This window comes from Pezoporus occidentalis, unplaced genomic scaffold (assembly GCF_034315485.1).
Source record: "Pezoporus occidentalis ecotype Australia unplaced genomic scaffold, CSIRO_AGI_Poc_V1 ctg11, whole genome shotgun sequence".
Lineage (NCBI taxonomy): Eukaryota > Metazoa > Chordata > Aves > Psittaciformes > Psittacidae > Pezoporus > Pezoporus occidentalis.
This window is the reverse complement of record NW_026912886.1, coordinates 262,576-289,151: the sequence shown is the minus strand read 5'-3', so window position 1 is coordinate 289,151 and position 26,576 is coordinate 262,576. Positions and strand designations below refer to the sequence as shown.

The 26,576-nt window shown below is 43.9% G+C and overlaps 1 protein-coding gene across 3 annotated transcripts in view; it reads right to left on the bottom strand.

Moving 5' to 3' along the window:
• The window catches only part of HERC1 (HECT and RLD domain containing E3 ubiquitin protein ligase family member 1), a 118,362-nt gene extending 92,666 nt beyond the window's left edge, over positions 1 to 25,696 (bottom strand). The window contains exon 1 of one of the 3 annotated variants that reach the window (XM_062625760.1): positions 25,559 to 25,696. The gene's annotated coding sequence lies outside the window, so the exon portion shown is untranslated. Of the gene's footprint in view, positions 1 to 2,327; positions 2,409 to 3,743; positions 3,811 to 25,558 lie in introns of those variants that run through there. The other 2 variants (XM_062625770.1, XM_062625779.1) reach the window with 2 other exon arrangements.
• Positions 25,697 to 26,576: the final 880 nt, after the last annotated feature.

Sequence of the window (26,576 nt, the reverse complement as noted above, 5' to 3'; positions counted from 1 at the left end):
CCTTCAGCAAAAATAGCTCAAAGCCTTTATATCCCTATCATTCTTATTTAACAATTAGATATCGATACATCGTTTACACAGCTTACAGAAGAGAATTTCAACTCCCCCATTTCCCCTTCAGCTTATATACTCCCACCCACAAAAACATGGTTATCCTTCATGTTCAGACAATAAACAAAACACACACAACACATTTAAATAAGAACACATGAGCAGAGAAGAAAGCTTCAAACATATACAAGTTCATTCATACTGAGACAAGGAGCCCCAAAATGTTTCAATCTGAGAGACAACTACTGTGTATAAAGCCACTCAATAAATTCCTTCTAAGTGCAAGGATACAGGAGACTGGCAATGGCCTTCTGTCCTGTAGCCCATTAACATTGCACAGCTGTTAATCTTTCACACAAAATTAATAGACTCCTCTTAGAATATTGGGAAGCAGCAGCAGGATGACCAGGTATACAAACTACCTTTCAGATTAAATGTCTGCTGTATTTTTTCCCATAATTATGCAAGACTCAACCCTGAGATCAGAGTTCTCTGCAGTCCCACATCCCTATGTGATGGAGAAGATGTGGTTTATATGGAGCCTGAACAGGAGCACTGAATTCAGTATGTTTGAATTTCAATACATTCAAACAATTCCAGTATATATATATGTCATATATATATTTCATATATATTTTTCATATATATTTTTCATATATATTTCATACATATATGTCAGTATATTTAGAGCTTTATCATTTCCTTATGAAGTGACACCATAGAACACTGTTAATCTACAAATCTGATCAAGTTCATGACACTATGCATGTGTGTACACGTGTACATATTTGTACGTAGTGCTTATGCATATATAGACAGCACATGGTCCCAGCTACAGCAAATGAAACAGTTCATGAAGCAACAGTCAGCTTAGATATGTGACATGAAGAACAAGTCTAAAACAACAGACAAAGGTTCTTCACCAATTGCATATAAGCCTCTCCTATGTATACTGTGAAGGGAAGAGAGCATAACAATAGGGTTCTGCCCTAAGAAAAGCAGCTAGTATACAGTAAGTTCTAAAATAAATTAACTGTATGCAGTTGCAAAAAAAAACCAAAAAAAGCCAAAACAAAACCCCACATTAAACTATTACCTGCTAGGACATCACTTCATTATACAAAATCATAGAATCCTAGAACAGTTTGGGTTGGAAAGGACCTTAAAGCTCATCCAGTTCCAACCCCCTGCCACTGGCAGCGACACCTTCCACTAAAGCAGCTTGCTCCAAGCCCCTATGTCCAACCTGGCCTTGAACACTGCCAGGGATGGGGCAGCCACAGCTTCCCAGGGCACCCTGTGTCAGCGCCTCAGTACCATCACAGGGAAGAATTTCTTCCTAGTATCCAATCTAAGTCTTCTCTCTGACAGTTTAAAGCTATTCCCCCTTGTCCTGTCACTATGTGCCCTTGTAAAAAATCCCTCTTCAGATTTCTTACAGACTCCTTTTAGGTATTAGAATAAATCGTGAAAATAAATCATCTCTAAGTAAAAGCATACATTTTATTTTTCAGTGCTGCTAGTAAAAGCCAGCAAGGGAGCCATGGGGAAACGATGCAATTCACATGACAGGTCTGGAGACACACGGGACACCCACAATCGTTCAGTCAATACACGCAGTTGATAAAGCTTAACACGGCAAATTTCAGACAGAATTTTGTGACACCGGCCGGATCAACACAGCCAGAGATGCGTTGGGCGCTCGGGGAAAGAACATACAGCCATGCCACAACCGCGCTCAGAAGGCTCATGGGGAAAAGCTCAAGCTCCGAGTATCTCAGAGGAAGCACAAGGCAGATTTCACATAGCTTATGCTCCTTGAAAGAGGCACGAAAAGCCCCCTCCTTCGCACCCTACAAAGGAAGCAGAGCTGAGCCGCCCGCGGTCCCCTCACCCTCAGCAAGAGGACGCTGACATCTGACCGGTCTCACCTGCAGCCCCGTTTTCCCCATCCTCGCCCGCACCTTCCCCCCTTCCCCACGCTCCTGTCTGCAGCCGCGGCCTCGCCTGGTGGCTGCCGCCGGCAGCCCGGCGCGGCACAGGGGTGCAAGCGCCGCGCTCCCCAGGGCAGGGGCCGTGCGCGGGTGTGGCGGGGCCGAAGCTGCACACGCACACACACACACACGCGCGCACACACACCCCGCGAGGCGGCGGTTTGCCGAGGTGGGGAGGGGCGCTGAGGGACCCCCCTCCCCCGCCGGGCTCGCACAGGCCTCCCCGCCCCTGTCCCCACCGGGGGCGCGCCGCCTCAGCGCCCCCCGCAGCCGAGCGCTCACCGGGCAGCGGCGGGGGGCGGCGGAGCTCGGTGCGGGTGTTCCGCGAGGCCGGGGGGGGCAGGCGCAGGTCCCCGCCGGAGCCGCGTCCTCTCCTGCGGCAGCAGCAGCGGCTTGTCAAAGAGAAAACATGACGCGGGCGGGGAGCGGCGGAGGCGGGTGGCGAGATCTCGCGGGGCTACCGCGAGGCTCTCGCGAGGCACCGGCCACGCCCCGCCTCCGCGCCGCCAGCGAGTGCCTGCCGCGGGAAACCCGGGCGCGCGGCCGGCGGCTCCGCGTCTCCTCTGCCCGCGGGAGCCCGGCGGAGCGGGGCGAGGCCATGGGGGATGCGGTGGCATGATCCAGGGAGAACCACCGCACGCGGCAGGCGGGGGCAGCGGGACCGGGCGGGTTTTCCTCGCCTGGCTGCAGGGTACAGCGCAGTGAAAGTTCGCCTGAATTCAAAGAGGGACTACAGGAACACAAGGAAAAGACTTCATCACCAGTTACTGAAGACAACTCATCTGGTTGAAAACTGCCCGCAGGCCACCGAGGGTCATACAGTATGTGGGGACACATCCCTTGCTCCTGCCTTTTCTTTCCCTTGGCAGCTGCAGCTTGCTTTCCTCAGACACATGGTACCTATGTTCCCATCCTTATGTACTTTGTTGTCCTAAAGCGCATCTGTGCCGTGTCTTTTCTCAGTGTAAGCCCCCCTCTCAACCCAAAGCACATCACCTTTCTTAGCAGTTTGTTCTGAGTTACAAAGTGGTTTGGGGATTTACCAAGAGTAGAGCTTTGCTCCCTGGAGGGGCTGTTGCACTGCATGTCACAAGTTCCAACCAAAATTAGATCAAATGACACAGGCAGCTTTGGAGGCAGATCCCAGGTATTCACAGCTCTTTATTCTACACCACCCACCCCACCCCACCCCTCCCCCCCCAAAGGCTACTCATGGATTCATGATGCTTTGCAGCAAAAAAAAAAAACAAAACAAACACTTTGCTTTGGAAATAGACTCAACCAAGCTTAAAACCAGAGCAAAAGCTCTGTTAGCAACTTGCCCATAGGATTACAGAATCACTAACTGGTTTGGGTTGGAAGGGAACTTAAAGATCATCTAGTTTCAACCCCCTACCACAGGCAAGGACATGAAATGTCAACGACAGAACAATGCTCAAGACAACCCATTTTTCTTCAAGAAGTCTGAAGTTTAGCTTTGTACCCCTAACTGCATGGTCTACTCTTTTGTCTAAAGCCATAGTCAAACTGCTGTTAATCTGCAGCTTCTCTGCAACCTGTGCAAAACACCAAATAACCAAAAATGGAATACAATATAAAAACATTTTAAAGCATTCTGTTAAGTGTTTAAAATATTGCAGCTAAAAGATGCTGTGTAAAAAATATACTTAAAAAAATTCAACAGGTGCATCAAGATACCTTCAATTCAGCAATGTCCAGCAAATGTGCTATTCTGTAGAACAGAAAGCAGGCTGAAGAGACACACTAAGCAGTGCCCCACACCCACATTCTTATGTTAACCGTAGCATGGAGACAAACCTTATCATTGACTGCAGGTTTTTGTGGCTTGCAGACTCCACCAGCAACCCAGTGTCATAGACTTCTCAAAGAATTTCTTAGCTTTGCAAATGGATACTGAGTTCAGGAAGCTGCAAAGTTATCTTGTTTTGTTTGTCAAGCCTTGACGTGGCCCATCAATCACCTAGCAATGCTGAGCGTCTAGAACACCTATATGTGGATGTATCTGTCCCCACAGAGACCCAGAATTTAAGGTACACTGGAGCCATTATGCAGCCACTCTCCAGAATGGCACCCGAGGAGCCAAGAACAGAAGAATCAAGGAAGCAAATTAATAGTAGTCTTCCAAATTAAACATCTTTCTCTCATTTTACAATACATATCTTTTTAAGCATACATGAGGACTATATTACAGATTGTTGCCTTGAAAATCTTTGTCACGGAATTTCCCATCATTCCTGTTGCAAAATAGCACACTGGCAACTAAAGGTAGGGGCAAGAAAAACCCAGTTTGACGTACCCAACCGTCTATGCTTTCAGCCCATAGAATGCTACCAAAGGACCATTGCAATTTATCTTTCTGAATTTTCACATGAAGCTTATTTATTAGATAGCAACTGTTAACACGCGATATTAATCACAAGCTTTTCTAAGTCTCAAGCAGCACCTAAAAGTCAAGTGGGGAAGCCCCAGTTGCTCTGGGAGTCTAGGCAGGCTCTTTTAGAGTCTGCCGATTGGGGGCTTAACTGCCTGAGCTACTGCCTGCTAGCACTCAGGGCCTTCCTGACTCAAAGAAAGCCCAGGATGCAAGGGATGCGGGATGAGGAGGTCTATCCCATCTCCTACTAAGCAGGCAAGTATTGTCAAAATTCCTGAGAACACAAATGAAGCCAACAGCATCCTAGTCTACAGCAGTACCAGCAGGTCTAAAAATAAGTGTATAAATAAAGGAAATAAGATCTAAATTTGCTCTAACATCGCCTATGGCTGTCAGTAGAAATCAGCCATGGCATTTGAGAGTCAAACTATCATTAAATGAAAACATAGCACTTCCATCCTCTGGAAATTGCAGAGGCCCCTGAAAGTCTTTTGGGCACCCTGAGGACACATCTGAGGAAAGATTAGCCCTCCAGTCATCTACAGCTACATATTAACAGGGGGAAAATAACAAAACATTTGAGAAGAGTTTTATGGGAGAACCCCAGGCACAGGCTAGGAAACCCAGAGTTACAGCTTCTCAGTGAGGAACAGCACTCATCCTCTCTGTCTCCCTCACAGCAAATGTAAGCGAAGTCTTCAAAGTCAACAAATTCCTACAGGTAATGCTCCTTGACTGCAGTATATTCATGTTCAACTTCTATTTCCAAGACAGTCTCCATCTTAGCTTCAAAGCACAGTGGGAGGCTGGGAGAAAGCCCATATGACAGTGCAGGTGTCAAGGGAATGGAAGCTGTAGATACCACCTCCCTCAGCTCTGTGCTCCCACCTCTCTTAAAACAGAAATAATCCATCCTGATGGCTGCAGATGTCTCAAGCCCCACCCCCTGGGTTCCTTCCTTCCCAGCCTCCCTTGGACTACGGCAGATTTCTTCCAGCGTTCAGCTCTACAAGACCTGTTTTACGACAATGATTTCCTATTATTTTATGAGTTGTTGCATTATTTAAATGTATTGTTATGCAATCCCATCAAATGTATGTTTAATTTTAGGCAATGAGGAGAAAGGTATATAATGAAAGAACAATGTGCACTTTAACATCAAGTCTTCCTTTTCCTAAAACTGTAATTATACTTTATTTTTAGTAACCACATGTAACTCTTTACCCTCTTCTGATCCTGATATGACACCAGAATATTGTGGCAGGTGTCTGTGACCAATTCCACTCATTATTTGGTGGGGTTTTGGTAATGCAGTGCCTAGGACAGGACCCAACATTCAGCATTAAATGATGCTATTTTCCTAGGACTACTTCTGCACAGTACAGGATAATTTTGGATCCTTACAGAAAAATAGGATTCCTATATGAAATATCTCAATTAACTGTTTTCCATTTACTGGCATTTCTTCCTGCGGATTCTGTGAACATTGGCATGCCTTGCTGTTGTCATGGCAATGAAAGGACTCTATATGTTTTTGGATGCGACTCAAAACATGTTATATAGAAATGGAACAACAATTAGAATAATGGACATTGGATGGTCTTGTGACACCAATTAATGAATGCTCAACAGGAAATAAAGAGCCCAAAAGATACTGAACATAAGCTCCTTGATTGGATACAAGACACAAAATTGCTACTTGAGACCCCATCTTGCAATTAGGGTAAAGCTTTGTCACTCTTGAGCAGTATTAAAATCACAGTGATCTGCCTGTGCTCTTGCTTAGCTAGACCAGGATCCAGATTTGCCCAAATAAAGACTGCTCTTAAAGTTCACAAATACAGAAGTCTTGTACTGTATACCCATCCCAGTAAAGGTCTTGAAACAATCGTTTCTCTGTGAGGGCTCATTCAAAGGTAAGATTTCTCTTGGCCAGTGAGCTCACAATTTATATCAGGCAACAGAAAAAGAAAAACATTTTAGAGGAGCAAGTTTACAAATTAAAAGACAAGGAGAGGAGCTTCTGTCAGGCACTGGTCAAGTATGGAAGATGCAGTTGCAAAGAAACATAACTAAAGCCAGCCTACCCCAATCTGTAAAGCATTTGAAAAAATTGATTGCTAGGCTAGAAATACCATTCACCTATGCCTTCTATATGTTACTCATCACAACACCAGCTCTTTTCCTGTAGATCCAAGGTATATGAGGGAAACTGTTATTAGAACATTTTGCCTGTGCAGGGATGCCAAATATGGAGACACTGAAATATATGCATCTGTGTCAGTCACTAATTTCATCTTCTGACTCATGTTCTGGAGTGACAGTTATTCTGCATGGCACTTCCTGTTCATACCAAGCTGAGCTACACTAGCTGTTATTTATTAGAAAGCAACCTAAAGCCACATCCAAACAGCCAGCTGGCTCCTACCCCAGTACAAATCATCACTTGCCGCATGATCAGCACTTTCAGAGCTCAGGACTGCAGGTGGCTGTGTCACTTCCCTCCTTCTGCTGGATCCCAGCACACCACACACTTCCTTCCAGAGTAGGGACCTGTCTGAAGTAACCTCACATTTAAGATCCAATTCAAACCACCACCACCTCTCGCTTTCTTTAGCTAGCTGATAACTTCCAAAAACTGATACTGGTCAGTCTGGGTGAAAGCTTTCTCCAGCTCAGAAATGGCCAGGCCAAAACAGCAAACATGCCAGAGACAAATAAGAAAAAAGCACCCACGGGAAACGGGAAGAGTTTGTACTGGAAGACAATGAATGAGAATATAAAGGGGAAAATAAAAGGATTTTACATGAACAGCTAACAACTAAACTCATACACAAGACTAATTCCAAACTAATACACGAATGGGCACAGGACTTTTTTAGCATATGTATCAAGAACGTTATTAGCACTTCAGAAGGATTAGTAATTCACCTTAGCTCAATATGATAGCATCCACTGCACAGCCAATATGCAGCTTAAATGTTGTGTCATCACTACATGCATCAAGATACTAGAAGAGTTAAACAATAAATGACCAACAGGCAAAGTACCATTGATAGAATTGCCACTGCCCAGCTTCACAATACCTTTCAAGCCATACATGTAAATTTAGGTCCCCTGTTTTAAGAACCACTGTTGTGCAATCCTGCAGTTGCATCCCCATTTCATACCCCTTTAGCAATACAGTTAGGAAAGTACTTGTCACAGTTGCTTCCCCCTGTCCCCTGTCACCTTTCCTATGCAGTGAGCAAGGCAAACCAAGACCTCTGGATAAAAACACAGACAAGAGATAACACAGAGATCCAACATCACCTTTGTGCTTACTACTGGAATGCGCAGATGAAAACAGACTGAGACTAGTTGTCCCTTTGCATTCAAAGTGGAGAGGTTATCCACTATTCTGGCCCTGAAGCAACAGAAGCAAACAGACTACTTAGTCTTGGCAGGACATGGGGGGTGTACTGGAGGGCTGCCCAATATAGTACGCAAGAGATGGGTGCCTGTACACATTAACTTAATGCACAATAAACTCACTGCTGTTCCAAAAAAGGAGTAGCCACAGTATTTCATGAGTTAATATTTACAAAGAGTTGCATCATATGAAACTGGACTCAGCAGCAAAATAACACTTGAGCTGTTTTTAGCAAGCACTAGTATTCCGTCTTGCTTCAAGGAAAGTCTAGAGGTGAAAAATTTAAGGAGTAAAGATTAAAATTAACGTTTATGTAGTCACAAGCACAGCACTGATCCAGTCTCCATTTTCATGAGGAAAAAAGAAAAAGTAATATTTCAGTTACTTATCCAGAGGGCTTTGGTTAAGCAGAAAGGTTCATTTTTTTTTCTTTTATTGAGGCCATCTGACCTTGAGTAAGTCTCCTTCCAATGTACTGCTCTCTGAAACGGGCATAATGCCAGTAGTTATATGTATAGTTTGCTTTCAAGTTACTGTAATCTTTCCGCACAAATGCAGAATACCATAACTGTTCCACACAAGATCCTATGCATGATTTCTTTCAACAAGAGGCATTTGGTTTTGTAAGTCAGAATATATCATTAATTTTATTAAAGCCATTAATGACCATTAAGCCTAAGAAAAGCAGCACTTTACAGTTGTGATTGCTTTGTTTTTCTTTGCAGAATACAGATGCATAGAGCCAGTACTGCTATACTCAACACTAACAGCATTCAAAGGCCACAGGTACAATACCCAGGTCATCATGCCACATTAGACCTGAAGGCCTGAAAGATACTGTAAAATATCTTGCCTGTACAGCATATTCTAATGCATTGTTCAACAATCTTAATAACTTCTTCCGTTTTCTGCAGATCATTCCTCAGATAAAAAAAAAAAAAAGAAAAAAAATCCCCCATTTTTTTTTTCCTCAGGGGGGAAAAAAACCCAAACATACAACTCTATTGTCATCCCAGAATTTCTCTTTCTGAACTTGAGCTACAAGATCTGAGTTTATAAATCTTTTCCAACCGACAGCTATGTCACTTCCTTGCTCATGCTCCATTCACTAGTATTTTCCCCTTTTTCCTGTTAGTTATTCACCCAGTCACAGTATCACACAGTATCACACAGTATGCTGGAGATTGGAAGGGACCTCAAAAGATCATCTAGTCCAATCCCCCTGCCAGAGCAGGAACACCTAGATAACGTTACACAGGAATGTGTCCAGGCGGGCTTTGAATGTCTCCAGGGAAGGAGACTCCACAACCTCCCTGGGCAGCCTGTTCCAGTGTTCCGTCACCCTCACTGAGAAGAAGTTCCTTCTCAAGTTTAAGTGGAACCTCTTGTGTTCCAGTTTGTACCCATTACCCCTTGTCCTATCATTGTTTGCCACTGAGTAGAGCCTGGCTCCATCCTCGTGACACTCCCCCTTTATGTATTTATAGACACTTATAAGGTCACCCCTCAGTCTCCTCTTCTCTAAACTATAAAGACCCAGCTCCCTCAGTCTTTCCTCATAAGGGAGATGCTCCACTCCCTTAATCATCTTGGTTGCCCTGCGCTGGACTCTCTCCAGCAGCTCCCTGTCCTTCTTGAACTGAGGGGCCCAGAACTGGACACAATATTCCAGATGGGGTCTCACCAGGGCAGAGTAGAGGGGAAGGAGGACCTCTCTCGACCTACTAACCACCGCCCTTCTAATACACCCCAGGATGCCATTGGCCTTCTTAGCCACAAGGGCACAGTGTTGGCTCATGGTCATCCTGTCGTCCACTAGGACCCCCAGGTCCCTCTCCCCTACACTGCTCTCTAGCAGGTCGTTCCCCAACCTATACTGGAACCTGGGGTTGTTCCTGCCCAGATGCAGGACTCTACACTTTCCCTTGTTATATTTCATCCCGTTATTCCCTGCCCAACTCTCCAGCCTGTCCAGGTCTCGCTGGATGGCAGCACAGCCTTCTGGCGTGTCAGCCACTCCTCCCAGCTTAGTGTCATCAGCAAACTTGCTGATAGTACACTCAATTCCCTCATCTAAATCATTGATGAATATATTAAATAATACCGGTCCCAGTACTGACCCTTGAGGCACTCCACTAGTTACAGGCCTCCAACTAGACTCAGCCCCATAGACTACAACTCTCTGGCTTCTCTCCTTCAGCCAGTTCGCAGTCCACCTCACTACCTGGTCATCCAGTCCACACTTCCTCAATTTAGCCGTGAGGATGCTGTGGGAGACTGTGTCAAAGGCTTTGCTGAAGTCAAGGTAGACCACATCCACCGCTCTGCCATCATCCATCCACCGTGTTATTTCCTCATAAAAGGCTAAGAGATTGGTCAAACATGATTTCCCCCTGGTGAAGCCATGTTGACTGCCCCTCATAACCCTCTTATCCTTGATATGCTTTAAGATGGCACCAAGGACAAGGTGTTCCATCACTTTCCCAGGGATGGAGGTGAGGCTGACCGGTCTATAGTTACCCGGGTCCTCCTTCTTGCCCTTTTTGAAGACCGGAGTGACATTTGCCTTCCTCCAGTCCTCAGGCACCTCTCCCGTTTCCCAGGACTTGGTAAAGATGATGGCGAGTGGTCTAGCAATGACTTCCGCCAGTTCCCTCAGCACCCGCGGGTGCATCCCATCTGGACCCATGGATTTATGGACGTCCAGATTGCTCAACTGATCTCTAACCCATTCCTCATCGACTAAGGCAAGTCGCTCCGTCGACCTGACTTCATCTAAGGTCTCAGGGGTATAGGGCTCTTCAGGACTGCCTGCAGCAGAGTAGACAGAGACAAAGAAGGCATTCAGTAACTCTGCCATCTCTGCATCTTCTGTCACCAGGGCACCCATCCCGTTCATCAGTGGGCCTACATTGCCTCTGGTGTTAGTTTTGTCTGCCATGTACTTGAAAAAGCTCTTTTTGCTGTCCTTGACCCTTCTTGCCAGGTTTAATTCTAAGGAAGCCTTAGTCCTCCTAGCTGCCTTCCTACATCCCCTAGCAGCAGCCTTATATTCCTCCCAAGTGGCCAGCCCCTCCTTCCATGACCTGTAAACTCTCCTCTTCCACTTGAGCATACCCAGCAATTCCCTATTTAGCCACACAGGTCTCTTGGCCCTCTTCCTTGACTTCCTACGTGTCGGGATGCTCCGATCTTGAGCACGGAAAAAGCAGTCCTTGAATGTCAACCAACTATCTTGGGCCCCTTTTCCTTCAAGCAGCCTTGCCCATGGGATTTCCCGTAGCAATTGCTTGAAAAGGCCAAAGTTTGCCCTGCTAAAGTCCAGGGTTGCAATTCTACTTGGTATTCTACTAGTCCTACCACACAAGATCCTGAACTTCACCATCTCGTGGTCGCTGCAACCAAGGCAGCCCTCAACCCTTACTGCTTCAACCAGATCCTCCTTGTTAGTGAGGATGAGATCCAGCAGCGCTCCTCTCCTGGTCGGCTCATCCACCATTTGCAGGAGGAAGTTATCATCCACACACTGGAGGAACCTCCTGGACTGCGGCTGGGTTGCCGAGTGGTCCTTCCAGCAAACATCAGGGAAGTTAAAATCCCCCATGACGACCACAGCCTGTGACTGTGAGGCCTCTCTCAGCTGCCTGTAGAAGGCCTCGTCAACTTCCTCACCCTGATCTGGGGGTCTGTAACAGACACCTACAACAGTATCGCCCCTGCCAGCCTGCCCCTTAATTCTCACCCACAGACTCTCAACTCGCTCATCATCTGTCCCCAGACAGAACTCGGTGCATTGTAGTTCCTCCCGCACATAAAGAGCAACCCCACCACCCTTCCTGGCTGGCCTGTCTTTCCTAAAAAGGACATAGCCCTCCATGACTATATTCCAGTCATGTGAGCTGTCCCACCACGTCTCTGTAATTGCCACCAGATCATAGTCTCCTGACTTAACACAGGTTTCCAACTCCTCCTGTTTATTTCCCATGCTGCGCGCATTGGTGTACAGACATTTCAGGGAGCGAGCTGAGCACACCGATTTCACCCTAGGATTATAGGAGGCCTCCCAGTCTTCATTAATTCTGGAGCGCTGCCCCACTGGGGCAAGCCCAGCAACAACCCCCTCCCCCTTCGAATCTAGTTTAAAGCTCTCCAAATGAGCCCTGCTAATTCGTGCCCCAGTATCCTTTTGCCTCTGTGAGACAAACCTTTCTCACTTGACATTGTCCAGACAGTCCCCTAATTTCATTTTTTTAAAGTGATTGTTCTTTGGCTTCTGTCAGTTCATTGATATTTTTCTAGTCTTTAACTGGAAGTAAATATTCTAACTGTTGTCTGAAAGCTGTACAATGAGGAATTATCCTTCTGCTTTCATGAATCAATGAGTACTCTGTAAGGCTAAAAGCATTTTTTTCCCCCCATTGTTGTCACATTTCCTCTCATTCCATTTGTTCTTGGGTTCCATTTTTCCCAAAAAGCACCACAACAGAAATAATATCCTCCTGGACCTTTCACTGGGAGATCTTAAAGTGTTTTTCAAAAGGAATCATCTTTCACCTGGATGAGTAAAACACAAGTTATAAATAGGATAATTCTCGCACCCCAGTATACGTAGCACAGATTGTGTTCCAGCTCAGCATGTTACCCAATATTCTGCTTTTTAAAGAAAGCCCCCACTCATATTGATCTTTTTAGAAAGAGACTGGTAAAGTTCAAACATTGCTTTTTTGTGTCCCACACAGCTTCTTGGGCTGCTATCACTACAATATGGGGTGTTTACAAATTCTAAAAACTCAGCAAAAAACGCCCAAAACTCTCCCTTCAACTGCTTTCTTAGAATATTCATTATAACTTCTCACATTTCCCTAGAAAATGTGGTTCCTTTATTGTTCCAACAGCTCAACACACTGCTTTGAAGTTTTCCTTAAGAAATGTTCAACTGGTTCGACATCAGTTTTCATTTAAGTCACCAGATGTACTCCCATTCACATTCAGCCTAGAAGAGCATACTTGTGCCCCACTAAACCTGCAGGTTTCATCAGTAACTGAATATAAAAAAAAAAAAAACACAACCAAAAAAATAAATATAACATAAATATTCACAAAATCCCAAGTGTGAAATTCTACCAGAGGAAGACAGTTTGCAGTAAACACAACAGAACCTCAGATCTATGCTACCTACTTCTGACCCGAGTACCATTATCTTGAGACACACACACAGAGCACAAGAGACTCCCTAACACACCATGACATCCTTCAGTACAGTCTCCTCTTAAATTCTCAGTACTCTTTCTGGACCTCTCTCTCATATTCTATTTCTTTTGAACCATTATTAGAGAAACCTTACCAGGTCTTAATGTCTGTGTGCCAAGCAAAAAGCAGTCTCCAATTCCTGTGAACAGTTCAGTGTGTTACGAACTAAGTACAGCACCCTCCAAACTTCAATAAGGAAGTTTTAATAAACACGTAAATTAACTCCTGGTGTTAGCAAGAAGGTCCAGCATTGCCCAACTGCCCATGATCTAATTAAATAAGGTCTTAGAGAAGTTATAGAATCCTGGGTCTCAATCCAAGTTTTTCAGTCCTTTAAAAACAGAAGGCATACAATTAGTTGCAATAGTTGGATACAGCCTTGAAATATCCTTTAATGCTAATTGATAAATAACCATAACATCCTGTCATTTGTCCAGAGGAAATGCAAGTGAGGTAGTGCAAACATAGAACAGCTATATTCAGTACTGTATTGATGTGATTTTTTGGTTTTCTTCAACTAATTAACACTGTATTCATCAAATATGTCACTGAACTCTTTCCCAGTTTAGCGGCATGAGAGCCTGGGTTTGCCCCCAGCAGAGATGTGTCTACCCCTCGTGCAGTGTTTTCAACTCTAAACAATGGAAAGAACAATGATCCATTCAGGTGCTGAAGTGCATGGGAGAATCCATAATATTCATCTTAAATAAACTGGTTCAATAATGTAATATTCAAAATAAACATTTTCCTTTTTCCTTCTAAATGAACTGGCTAACAGGTATATTTAAATTGTTCACAATATCTTGTGATACAGCAGTTTTGGATGTTGTTTTTTACAAAAGCTTTCTGTGTTAGGTCGCTTCATCTTATTACTCTGAAGACTTACCTTAATTTCTAAGATACAGCCCTATTTATGCTTCACATAACCAAGCACAAACTGTTACTGAGTAGTTTCTAGCATGGCAAAGGTGAATCAAATACAACACCTTAATATAGCACTGATTGAAGATTCCCTTCCCATTTAAATAACTGGAGTGACAGAAAAAGAAACATTAAAAAGGTGAAAGTAATACCAAAAGGGGCAGAAAAAACCTGAAAGGAGCCTTTCCTGAGTGAGCTTAGAAATTCAATACCTCAGTTATCTGGTTGTGGATGAAGCACTCAGTAAATCCATATTCTCTGCTCTCACATGTAGAGTTTATCATATTTATGTACAGATACCTGGTGTGCCAGCCTTTGAAGAGTGGCTGAGGCTTTAAAGTCCTTTTTGATCAGGCTCTCACACACATATTTCAGTGTGAGGTTATACAGTGTTGGATACTGGTGCCAGGATCAAAGTCCAAGCTACGGAATTAAACATACTAGCAGGACAAGTACAGGATGGTTAGCTTCAGCATGGTGACATGTGAATGACAGACATCTCTTTTCTGTTGGTACAGGGTGCCACAGAAATAAAAATTCCTATTGTATTAGAAGGTACCACCCAGGAATACGCCTCAGGATAGCAGATGAGCCCACACCCACTGCCACCACCTACACCTTCCTAAACCTTTCTCCCCCACCATGCAATTCAGTACTCTTCCCCACCTCTCCCAGCTTCTCCTCAGTGCCATTCCCCTGTTCCCCTCATCCACAGCACTTTCTCCCCTCTTAAAGTACACTGTCTCATTTCCTCTTGTATCAATCAACATCTGAACCAGCTCATCTGCACTGCACTGCAAGGCCAGCGAGCCCGCAAATACCCTTTATTCCAGCTGGCCCCTACTCAGTGTACACAATACAATCAGTCTAGCAGCCACTGCTTTCACTGCGGGGCACATCTGATGTTTGGGCCTGTGATCCAGCTGCTTGAAAATGTAGCAGGTCCCAGTTTGATGCTAGTTAATGTTAACCTCAAGCAGGGGAGAGGCTCCAGCATCACCTGGGTACAATGGAGAAGATGAGGTAAGCACAGGAATGAGTTAACTTGGTATTTTATTTTGTTTGCAATATTTTGTCTGCAGTATTTTCAATGCTTGAAGTGTAACCTGCCCAACATCATTCACAAGCCTTCTGTAGGATATCACTGCACAGAACAGAGAGCAAACTAGGACAAGATATAAAGAAGAAACATGTAACACATGATACTGTAATACATGATACTGTAACAGTGACCAACTTCTATAATTCCACTAGCATGAAGAGTGAAACAAATAGTGTTCACCTGTGTCATGCCTGTCTAAAAGCAAAGAGGAAGCTCCCTGACATAATATATACATCAACCAGGGTATTATCTGATTACTGTTTTTCCATTATTGGCAAGTCTTGGGGTAGAACCACTGTGACACAGTGATGCTCTCTAGGAACCCTCTGCCAGGACATGCTCTTGCAATCACTCAGCCCTTTGCATTTATTTCATGGTCCTAACCCCTACTAGGAAATTACTGAGATGAAGCTGTGCCAGAGTTTAGCACTAGAGAACAGATTAGGCCATCATATATACGGAACAGGGAGACAATAAGGCAAAACAACAGTGAAGTAATAGGGAGGGCAAGAGGGATGATAACTGCCTGTCCATCTTTCCAGGCACTGACATTGGACAGCTGAAGCTTTAAATCAGTGCTCATTCCATTCCTGGCTACTCTAACATGCCCCAGGATCAAGACCCATGCCTAAACTGAAGCAAGGCTGACAGAAAGTCTACAGCAATAAAAAGAGCACAGACCTGAAGCAGGCTACTGAGAAGGAATTTCAGGCTTTGCAAAGAAGGCAAGGGATTCTTAGATCTAAATGGAGAGAGAGCAGCACAGGTCAAAGATCCTTTAGAAAAGCATCTGGAATAGACGCATCCTTCAGAGAGCTCAAGGTCAGGCTTCTAATTCATTCTAAATGTTCTTCTCTATTTGAAAACAATGGTTGTTACAGCATGAGGAATTGGGCTGTGCTGCACAATAGTTTCACATACAAATGTGACATGGGAGCATGACTACAGGACAATATAGGGCAGGAAACAAAAGAAAAACATTGCATCCCATTGAAGCAGCAGGGCACATCTCTGGCAAGCCAAAAGCAATTACTGAAATGGGAACCTGGCCAGCCTCCTACAGCCAACAGCTATCCTTACAAAAGAGCTATCAGGCCTCTGGACTGCAGCTTTATATTGTTTCAGAGATGGGGCACCTCCAAATGCACAATGTCACTTAACATTTTAGGATACTGAATTAGAGAACAAAAAAAAAAACACCTAGCAAATTAGCAGCAGCTTTTCAAGCAGTGAATTCTGTTTCTTGGCTACAAAGTGATCAGATGCTTAACTTCTCTGAAGTTACAGCTCAGTAAGAAGATTTTACACCTGTATTTAAAAATAAGCATGCATGTCTTTTCACAAACATCAGTGCTTTTTGTGAGCAAGACCCTAGATGACAAAAAAAAAAGTCAAGTTGATCAGTTTCTTGCTGATCCTTAGAGAATACTTCAGATACTGTGGTTACAATCATGGTATGAGATTTTTAATAGAATACTGTAACAAATTTGCTTTTATGTTTTCATTAGCTGAGACACTGGAAGACCAGATAAATTTTATCTCAGTTCTGCTGATTTTTAACATTTGGATCAAAAGAGATCGTAACTAACATTTTGTAGCTCTACACTTATTCTGTCTGAAGTAATTGCCCTTAAATTCAGTCCATTTACATTTTCACTGAAAAAAAAACCAAAACAGCAGTAAATCTTGTGTCACTTCCAAGGTACTTCAGAATTAGCATGTGGTCAGGTATAAACCTGGCATGATCTGTAGTGCCTAAGAAGAGTTTAAGTAACAAGACTATTTCAACAGAGCACATGAAAGTTCCAGTAATCATTAGAAAGAAAAACATGGAATGAGACAAACTCTTTACTTCACACAGAATTAATTCGCTAAGACATTAATATGACCTTTCTTTACGCTGGCAATAGTTGTACATAGCTATTAAGTACAGGATAAGTCTACTGTGCGTGAACATTATGGATTCTTGATTAAAAAGTAGCTGCATAACAAAACTGAATTTGAAATTTTGCAACCTTTCATAATTTTATTTTTTTTGTAAATTTGGGGTTTTCATAAACATTTTTTAGAAAACTTGCATGTAATTTTTTGTTCCCTAGGGAGTTGATAAGCAAAGCTGCTACAAACACAGAAATGCACGGAAGGCCAGGGGAAAAAAAAAAAACAAACCTGTTTGAAAGAGCATTTAAACATTCTTAGTTCTCCTTTATTACTTAATAAAACTTAAAAAGCTGATGATAAATGAACATAACGTTGATTCAACATGCTGGAAGTTCATTTTAATCAATTGCAAGACATCTTCTATTGCATCTGAGAAGTTGTACTCTACATTGTGACGAAGTAGAGCAAATTGGATACATGTTTTGCCCAGATACCATGCAGAAGCCTGAATCCCCTGTCACTCTTGAGGAACAAGTACTTTAACATTCATTGTAACAAAATGAGCATGTGTGCATACACAGTTTGAAACTCCAAGTTCCTCCTCATCTTATTGTTGCTTTTTCCTTCAAACTGAGCAATACACACGATTTGGTTCTCAAGCAGGTAAGAGGCATACAATTTTAGAAAAGTTTCTTCTAGTGTTAGCAGCCACTACAGTACAAATTATCTTAAGAATTCAGAAACAAGTTTCCCAAGCAAAAGTCTTCTCACCCAGACACCCTGAGGAAAGCAGAGCTGACTTATGACAGGCATGACCAGTTCACAGTGAAACCTTTTCTAATACTACGCATTTCACAAGGACCAAACCACACTGTGTTTGTCAGGTACTACAAGGTCCCAAGTGTAAGCAAGTAGACCACTAAGAAAATACACCTTCTTACTATTACTGTATCCAAATACACTGAGTTGTACTAATATGAAACCTCTGATAACAAACAACCTTTTAATAACTCTGATTCAGACCATTATCCTTATATATATGCCGATCTGTTAACTAAATTCTTTAAGAATGTGTGAATTGTGTACTGGGTGGCTGTAAAATGCTACCAGCACAAAGAATTCTAGTCTAAAACCACTTAGTCCCAATGTGCACAATGAAAGTAACTATGTCAGGGTGTCTATTGTAGTCCTAAGTTAATTCTCCATTTATTTGCTGACACTGGTTCTGTGAACCCAAATTACAGAACATACTTAGCATTCCCTCACCTACAAATGATACAAAATATACACTGTAGGCAATGTAGTATCAGACTTGGAGGCGGGGAAAAAAAATGAACAATCCTAAACCAATATAATAACCCCACCAACATAAAGCCAGGACACTGATTTCTGCTGTTCACAGGATTTTCTGCCTTGTGTTCCACTGTTAATTCCAGATTTATCTACACTTATCAGAAAAAAAAAACAAAACAACACAACCCAAAAAATAACACAAACCAACCAACACCCTCCAACAAGTTCAAAGCCTATGCAAATTCAGAAATACCAAACACATTCACAGCATGCTGGCTGGCTAGCATTCACCTGATTTCCTCAAGTCTTGGCTTGTGGCTTAGTCCTGTTCAGTGCTTCTAAGTACAGAGAAAATTGTAAAGAACACAGAATTTACAAAGTTGATAATTTTAATCAGAAACAAAGCCAAGACTGTCACACAGTCATGTCTAAATCAGCTAGGCCTTACCTCATCCCAATACCAAATACCAAGGTTTGTTGGGTTTTATAATAGAAGGTTTTGATATCCAGTCTTACTTTCTAATTGAAGACAAATTTTTTTGTTATCACCCCAAGATTTTTTTGCATTACTGCTATTCACTTAGACCATTCCTATATGACCACACTCAGCATCTTTTACAAGAAATTGCATTCAAATCAGAACAAACCACTCCTGACTGTCATATACTTGTCAGGTCAGTCAGGACTCTCTACCTTGCCACAACCAGGGCACTGGATACAGTCACATCACACTGCTTGCCTTCTCTGGACCTGAGCTTTACTGCAGAGAGCATACACTGCAGAATGCAGCTATTTTTGTCCCTCTTAACTTACTCTGATTACATACTCTTTCCTCAGCACAGTCCCAGGATGACTATATGCTGCATGTCTTCTGTCATTTGGCCTGTTATGGCCCCAAGCCTAGATATGTTTTTCTTAATTGCTACACATCATCTTTGGCAGGCTTAATTAGCTTCCAAGTAGACTGAGAAAGACACCGACAGTATATAAGGCCAAGAAAGAGAACATATTAGCTATCTCTTCATAATACTTACTATGCAATGGCTTAATTAAACTCCCTGACAAAAATAACAAAATTTAAAAACAGTTTTAAACTGCTTTATTAGTCTTATATTTAGGTGCTGAGATTCAATAGGGAACACATCTCTTACAGTCCACTGTCAGGTCTTACAACATGTATAATACTTAGCATAACATGCTTTGCCATGTGAGGTTCATTTACTTGAGTTGCTATTATCAGCATTAGTCATGAGCAGTGGAGAGGGTTGGAATCTCATTGATTTAGAGTCATTTAGGGCCATCTATTCTATCAGCTTTCCAGGAAAGCCTCACTAAGCTCATTTTATGCCCAAGTAGGAGACATGAACAAAGATATTAGGCTATCTGTTTTGGGAGGTGCTTTTTGGTCCCATATAACAAAAGTTTTTCTTCAGGAAAGAATCTAATTCTTTTCATGCATGCTCCCTGATATCTGGGTGCAGCCTTCTCTCTCTGTGCTTGCAGAGTCAAGAACATGGCTCACATCCTGCTGGGCACTGCTCAGCAAGTATCTGACTTTAGCCACCCTTCTGGAGCCCAAAGGGTTCCCTCAAAGATAGTCAGTCCTGTTGCCTGGTTGAACTGAAAGCCCCAGAGCTGGAAGCCTCCTGTCAGAGGACAATGCAGTTTTGAGTGATAAGATTTTAGTAACCCAGCGTGTTTCTCCTAGGCTAAATTTTGCAGAGTGGTGACGGAAGGACAAGGAATCACATCTATTACAGCCTCCGAAGAGTATACTTGTCAGCTGCTCCCCCTTAAACATACTATCCATTATATACCTTTTCAGGGCACAAAGCAGGCTGCCTCCTTGATGAGCGTCACTCAAACCAAAGCATAAAGTTGCTTCAGCTGTTTGGAATGAACCACTTACCCAAAATTCATACAGCAGCTCCCAAGCAACCCTCAGCAACCCCCAGAACACATCCCTCTGCTTTTCAGCATGTTTTCTAAAAAGCTCCAATGTCAGCAAAACACACTACTCAGGGCAGGTCAATCATCATCGTTGCTAAAATTCACCTGCTGGGGATGGACTGTCTATCTCTCTCAAATTAATACTGTTCTGCATAGGGTCCTTCAAAGTTCCTGCAGAACATGTGCTGCAAAGTTTATTCAAGATGAGGCATCACCTTATACATGAGCAGTAACAACAGTGCCAAAGGGAGAGACAGACACGTTAGATCACAGCAGGTCAGAAGTATTTTAATTAACATTGCAGAAATTTCTTGAAGCTGAGGCAAGACAGATTGCCAGTGCAGATTCTGTAATGAAGAGCTTGCATTGCCTGTCCAACAGGCACTGAAGTCATGTCCTGGACTTGCAGAGAGCATTGCCATTTTTGTCACAACCAGATTCTGTTTTATCTCAGGTTGAAGTTGTCAAGAGACTTTTATTGCCCTCTTTTGTTAATAGGAGAGTTTTCTAGCAGCAGATAGACTCAGTAGTGTGCATACACCCTGCTTGGTCCAACTTTAAAACAGGACATCAATTACTTGCAGAGACAGTTCTAAACCAAGACAGGCAGGCTTGCCATGACATCCAGTGGGGAAACAGCCTGTACTACCCCACGTGTTTCTTCAGCCCATGTAGCGTCCTGTTACCTGACTTTCTCAAAAGTGGAACCCATCTGAATAGTGCAGTAGGATTTGCTTCACTCAGGGGAGCCAAAGCCATTCAACATTATAAACGTATCTCAGTAACATTTGTACCGGTCTGTAGTCTCTTGAATTCAGAGCAAAGAGAATGAACATCTGGGCTTCTCCCAGTGTGACTTTTTGAAGAATAAACAGCCAGTGCTGCTTGAAATGAAAAATCTGAGTGCAAGTACAGTTTGGGTGGGGAGAACAAGGCAAGAAAGCTACCGTGGAAAGAAGAGAGCCCAAACTTCAAAAGCAAGACAGTAAGAAAGGAACCCATATGATCTTGAAAATATACTCCCTGTTTGATAATTTAGAGAAGTGCACTAGGTTGTTTATCTTCATTCTATTCCCTAGAGATTTTGTTCAGAGGTCTTTTCCTTCCAGCTATTCCTACAGATCATTGCAGCTTCTCAAGTAATTCAGGGCCTGCCTTCCCTGTCCCATCTGCCCCAAACCACCCTTCAGTAACATATTCCCAAGTAGCACATATCCATTGAACTTAATTTTCTGTCTCCATGGCACTTACACTGCAAAAACAAACTTTTCATTTGCATGAAAACTGCACCTCTTTTTCCACACTGTTTTATGAAAAGTGTAAGCTGGCAGATTTTCCTCATGAGCATGTGGATCTTGTTGATAAAGCTATCTCCAGCACTTAGTCTGTGCCACAGTACACAGCCTGTGTCACTGCAGGTGCATCCCACCCATGTTTAGGAGGCTGTGAGAACTCTTCCACTAAAACCAAACAGCAACTTTGAGATGTGCTCACGTTCAAAACGCCTGGTACAACTCTACAATTATTTTTTAATAATTATACAACCCTATAATTTTTTTTATTTTTATTTTTCAACAAACTGCCTGCCCTCTAAAGTGCATTACAAACCCATGAAACAGACACTTAGGAATCTTGCAGTCCCTGTTGTGTGGTTCAAGGTGAAGGTGTAGTTTTGTAGAAAAATAAAATTCCATGATTCTTAATGAGTCCCTGCTGACTCGCAGATGAATGATAAATTACTACTACACATACACACCGCCTTTCAAATGCTTTGACTTGTAAAGGTCACATACATACTAGCCAAAGAGAAAAAGCTAAGAGAATTCTAGCTGACAATACTTTCCTAAGAGGGCTCCAGACTGAAATGAGCCTGCCATGGCAGTAGCTGCCAACTGAGGCTCTCAGATCACTTTTACATTAACAGTTCTTATCAAGAGTCAGCAAGCATGAAGAAAATGCAAAAGTAAACTCTTTCTCTCCCAGTCATTCCCACCTCTGCTAAAGGGCAAAGACAAACACTCCTAGCAACAGAACCCAGTGGTTAAATGAACAGACTGTAGCATGCCACTTTGGTCACAAGCTGTCTGCTTTGCCACAAAAAAAAAAACACAGAAGGATGATGAGGGCTGGGCAAACCCTTCAGTTATTACCTAGGAGGTATTTAAGATTTCCACCTTCCACCGTGAGCTGCGGGAGCTGGCAGAAAGCACCTATACTCTCCCTGTGTTACCTGAACAAAGCTAGGCATTCCCTGAAGCAGTGCAATGAATGCGGAATTACCCCAGAAAGACACAAAGATAGGCTGAGAGAAAACAGGCGTATCTGAAACCTGACTCTTCTTCAAGGCTCCTCTCCTTCAGTGCTGTAATGGACTGTGGGAAAGTGTCTACTTCTGTTCGGAGCCAGCCCTTAACTGTCCTCTAGAATCAGGCACCAACCTTCTCCTTTGAGGAAGGTCGACTTTCATTCAACACAGCTACAAGAGGTGCTGCTGCTTCATTATTGTATATGGGACTTAGAGGTTGCTCAGACCAAAGAGTTATCATTGTTTTCTGCCCCAGTGATTATGGCTCTCAGCTGTGAAAAGGCAAGAACTCTGGTAGCCAGAAGCCACACAAGAACTATTTATGTATTTTAGCTTAAAATGCCTTGTAAGCACATACCATTGCAGGCTAAATAGCCTCAGCTTTCAAAGCAAGAGAAGGTTGCATCAGTTGATTGAGAACATTGAGACCCAGGAAATCAGTTTGCAATGGAGGTATTAGCTAACAAGGAAGAAAAACTACAGGAAGCAAATAAACAGTTACTGCTCCAGAGAGCAGAAGCTGAAGATGGACCTGGCTTGACCTCACTTGCACGCAACTATGAAACATCTCTGCATGCAGAAAACAGATCCCCCTTCTGTGAGCAGCAGCATTACCCAGGTTCCTCTAACTGTGCTGGCTGTGGTCTGAAAAAAGCTGTATCTATCAACTATGGCAAAACGCAAAGTATTTGTTGCTCCATGTGCATGACTATTCTGATCTCTCTGTAAGCAACACCAGGATAGACTCAAAAAAAAAAATAAATCATAACCTCTTACATGCTCTAGAAAACCCAAAACTAAAAATCTACGTAATTTTAGACAGCTTGACTGCTAACTGATTAATCGTTTCATTTATCATGGTCCCATTTACAATGTAATTATAGTGATTTTATGTGAATGACTTCAGAAAATCATATGTTCTGTATAATATCTCTCTTCCAGCATCATGCATGTCAAACAGAATAGCTCTATGAACTCAGTCTTCAAGATAAAAGAAAGAATCGTCAATAAATTTAAGCTAGTATTAGCATAACAGTACAGCCCTGAGCCCCAGTCACAAGTCTGCTAAATGGCAGGGTCTACTTCTGGAACTGTATTTCTCCCCACAAAACAAGCAAACATCAAGAAAGCATCTGGAGCTCCTAATTCATCTATTTGCCCCATAGCAGTATAAAGAGAAGTACAGATACATGCTGTGCAGGGGACAGTACGTATTTAAATACTGACTTTTACTACCACTAGCTTACAGAGTGCTCCTGTGCCAGACTGAGAAAAGCCCTTCTTCTGCTCTGATCCAGGTGCAAACGCAGGAAAATGGAGTACTCTAGATGACAAGAATAACATTACATATTCCTAACTTATGATCTCAGGCTTTGAGCCATTCACATTTCAAACGCAGACTTCACTTGCTGGAGACTTTTGAGGACTTTGTGTGCTGCAGCTTTTAAAGGCCCAGCAGCAGCTGAGACCCAACTAAGGCTCAGCACTGAAAGCAAAACTCCATCCTTACATTGTGTTCTATTACTTGAATTGCATGACTAGGACTAAACTTAATTTAGCATTTCCTATCTTTTGTCAGCTGAATTAGGCTCTAAGCTAAATATCAGAAAGACTTTTCCATGTTTCAAACAATAAATTTAATGAAATTCCTATTTCATACCAATACAGCATATTTTTGTAGACAGAGTAGAAAGATTTAATACAGATGAATTACTTAAAAGCTTTTTTACCAAAAAACTGTTATATTAAGACAATTTACACACACTACTACAGGATACCTCAGTAATTTCTAACAAAGTATAGTATGTAGCTCATGAGGCTCACCCTTGGAAAAACAAGTATATTAGAACCTATTGATACAGTTTTTCTTGATTCTGCTGAGCAGACACCTCCCACCCTAAAAAGGCCTGTGACTGAGCACAGTTCTAAACCAGAAAGGAAAATGTTACACCTCCAAGAGTGATGGTCACACACTGCAGCAAGCTGCTATAAAAAGCTAATGCTCAGTGACAGTCTCTCCACCTAACCCGTCAAAAACAACAGTGAACTACACCGGCAACAAGTCTGAGGAAAACCCTGAGAAGACAAGTCTCTGGCATGCAGAGCTGCAGACAAGAGCCCAAGGTCTGTGCTATCAGGCCTCTGAAAAACCAAATAGCCTCATGTTTCTGACATGGGGTATGCTGTGCTTGGGGCAGTCACGGGCTTCCTGGGAAAACACCACCCCAGACCTACAACCTCGTAAGTTGTTCCTGCCCACCTTGTAACACAGCCAAAGCCCATTCTCCACCCCACCAGGGCTCCCCAAGGGTTTTCCTCCCATGACCCTTCCCTCAGCAACATCACTCACACTGAGGAGGGCTGCAGATTCTCACCTGAAACCTCCATGTTCCCAGATCATCACAAGCTCTGCCCCCAGACCAAACGTCTGCCCCTCAGCCTCAGCAGCACACACGGTCTCCCCAGCTGCAGTACAGCTCTGGCCATCCCCCATAAGCATTCCAAGTCTCTCTGCCTCAGCTGGATGAGGCCGGCTCTAACATCACTTCATCAGGCTCTTGATGGTCCACAGCTGATGGTACCCTGCCACCCTTGCACAACAATAATGCCTATCACTGCTTTGAACTCCTCTCACCTGCTGCAAATAACACACTGCCTACCACTCGAGTACGATAGTTTAACATGAAGACAGAGCAGGATTAAGTGAAAACCACAATGAATATCAGCCAGTTCAAGAGTCACCCTATATTAAAGGGAGAAGTAAAAGAAATGCCCCTGGGTCCTCATCAATTCTCAACTGAATACTGTTAAATACCCACCTCCTTTTATGCTGGCACACACAGCTTCCCTTATCTACATACAAACATGGACAGGAACAATACCTCTTGTTACAAGAAAAGAAATCACCAGATGCACTATAAACGCAACCAGACAGCAGAGGCCCGAGATTAACACCAGAAAAAGTGCACAGAAAGTTCATGGCGTCAGAAGGAGCCCGGCTTACCTCACTCCCTGAGGCGATGGGGCAGCGGGGAGCAGCGCAGGGCCCTCGATCCTGAAGCAGCAGCACGATCCATCACGGTCCAGTAGGCCCTTGCTCTTGCTTCAGCATGTAGCTACAGCAACCCCGCCAGCCCTCTCCCGCTACCAGCTGGGGCTGAGCTGCCGGGTCCCCCTCACGCAGCCATTTCGCGCTGCTCTCTCCGGGCGCCCGCCCTCAGCCCGAGCCGCAGCTGAGCGGAGCCTCCCGCCACCGCTGAGGCGGACGGCACGCGCGCGGCACGAGGGCGGCCCCTCACGGCAGCGCCTCCATCTTCATTCTCCTCAACGGCCGAACCCCGCGGCGGCGGCGGCTCGGAGCCCGGGTCGGGCAGCACGGCCACCCCCTGCGGCACGCAGGGAAGGAGGAAGGGACGGAGGAGGGCGGCGGCTGCCGCAGCCGGTGGCGGAGCCCAGCGTCCCTGCTGCCGGCCGGCCCTGAGGGGAGCGCAGGAGCCGAGGGGCGCCGCGCGCGGGAGGAAGGAAAGAGACGGACTCGTGCTCCGCAAAGCTTTATTAACACGTGGTGCGGGCAGCACCTGCGGGCGCGGATCCGCGCTCCTCAGCGGCAACGGGCACACGGGTGTGTCGGCCCCGAACACCAGTAACAACAGCCCCGGTGCACCGCGGAAACAACGCTCGGGTTTAAGCCGTCACACACCTCCAGGCGCCCCGCTGCTCAAAATGCACACAAAGGAGACTTTTCAAGCAAATTCTGTGACAGAAACCGGTTTATTGAAGCGCACTACATCTCCCCTCCCACCACCACAGTCCTTTCTATGCTTAGGTTCCCCCCCTTAATAAAAGAACTTGCCAAGTGCCCTCCAAAAACACCAATGGTAAAGAATGAAAGTGACCCCTGTGCTGAGGTGGTGTTCCCCAGAGCAGCGAGCAGAGCTGCCTTCATTTCTGCCCTGATGGAACAGGGATAAGCACAGAAAACACCACATTTGGAAAAACACCATGAAACTTCTTAACAAATA